The sequence below is a fragment of the Vulpes vulpes genome, chromosome 14, assembly GCF_048418805.1.
Source record: "Vulpes vulpes isolate BD-2025 chromosome 14, VulVul3, whole genome shotgun sequence".
Taxonomy (NCBI): Eukaryota; Metazoa; Chordata; class Mammalia; order Carnivora; family Canidae; genus Vulpes; species Vulpes vulpes.
The window spans coordinates 21,633,183-21,634,089 of NC_132793.1; positions in this window are offsets into that span (position 1 = coordinate 21,633,183).

The window sequence follows — 907 nt, forward strand, 5'->3', positions numbered from 1 at the left end:
ACACACACACACACACACACACACACACACACACAGAGGCACGCACACCCAAGCCACAGCCCAGCACGCGGAGGGGTGTTGACTGAGCAGAGGGATGAAAGCCAGTGACTCACGGAGCAAGCACAAAAGCAAGAACCCTGCAGAGAGGGGCCATGCAGGGGGCTCTCTCTCACTCCCTCTCTAATTCTGGGCTGGAGGGGGCGTTGTGTATGTGTATCTCACACACACATACGGAGAATGACAATGACTCCCAGCGCTGGAGCAGAGAGAAAGCAGGAGTACAGCTCGGCGGCGGGACAGTCGGCTGCAAACAGAAAGACTGGCCAAGGGAAGAGGAACAGACACACCCTGGAAAAGCATCTGATGCTCGAAAAGAGCACAAAGTCAGCTAATGCTCCAGAGAAGGAAGTGTGACAATCAGATGGACAAAAGCCACCCTCACACAGTATGAGAGGAGACTGGGGCTTGAGGCCCTCAGAGGAAGAGGCGAAGACATGGGAGAGCAGGGCCTGAGGGGCCCCTCCATCACCCCTTCTTTTCCTCACCCATAAGTCCCTCTCACACCTGCCTGCCAGGAGCGCCACCCTGGGCACCGGTGACCCGGGACCTGGACCAGCACACAGTGGGGCAGGAGCTTTCCTGGAAGCCCCTTCCTTCCAGAACCCATAGATAGAAAAGGCATGCAGTCAGCCCAGGGTGGCCCAGATTATCCCAGGAACATGAGGGCCAGAGAAGGAAGAGTCCAGGCTTCGACAGGGGGTCCTTTGAGACTCAAAAGGCAGGGCGGATAAATTACACCATGCAATATTATTATTCATCCATAAGGGAGGAATGAAGTCTTGATAAGTGCTACCGTGTGGGTGAACCCTGAAAAACTTACGCTAAGTGCAAGAAGCCAGACTTGAAA